Below are 933 nucleotides of genomic sequence, written 5' to 3'. Positions count from 1 at the left end.
AGTAAACAAATTCAGTAGTGCAGAAAGATACAAAGTCAACACTCAAAAATCAATTGCATTCCTCTACACAAACAAGAAACTCACTGATAGAGAAATTAGAGAAAGAACATCCTTCACAATAACTACAAAAAATGAAATACTTAGGAATTATTTTAACAAAGAAAATAAAAGATCTATACAATGAAAGTTACAATACTATGAAGAGATCAAATGGAATTTCAAAAAATGTAAAGATATTCCTTGCTTGCAGATAGAACCAACACTGTGAAAATGGCCATACTCACAAAACTGTTATACAGATTTAATGCAACCCAAATCAAAAACATACTTCACAGATCCAGAGAACACATTCATAAAATTCATTTAGAACCAGAAAAGACCTAGAAAATTAAAGGCAATCCTGGGTAACAAAGACAAGGCATGAGACTTAAAATTATACTACAAAGCTACTGTGATAAAATTAGCATGATACTGGCAAAAAAAAAACAAAACACCAGACCTGAGGATCAGTGAAACAGATTAGAAGATTCAGACACAACTACAAACACACTCAGCCACCTTATCTTTAACCAAGGGGCCAAATATTTTCACTGGAAGAAAGATGGCCTCTTGGACAAATGGTGGCATAAAAACTGTCTTTCCACTTGCCTAAAACTAAAACCAGGTCCAGGTCTATCTCCATGCACTAAAATGAAGTAAAAATGGATTAAATATCTAAACAGTAAAACAGAAACACTAAATCTACTGGAAGAGAAAGTAGGTGGAAATCTTGAAGTCAGAAGGATAGGCAGAGAGTTCATGAGCAAAAACTGAACTGCACAGGAAACACTTCAAAGAATCAACAACTGGGATATCATCTGACTGAAAACTTTCTGCAAATCAAAAGAAGTCACAAAAAAAGTGAAAAGATAACCCAGAAATTGGGAAACAAAA

This window comes from Octodon degus, unplaced genomic scaffold (assembly GCF_000260255.1).
Source record: "Octodon degus isolate 3935 unplaced genomic scaffold, OctDeg1.0 scaffold00085, whole genome shotgun sequence".
Lineage (NCBI taxonomy): Eukaryota > Metazoa > Chordata > Mammalia > Rodentia > Octodontidae > Octodon > Octodon degus.
The sequence above is the reverse complement of the archived record's forward strand: the minus strand, read 5'-3'. Positions refer to the sequence as shown.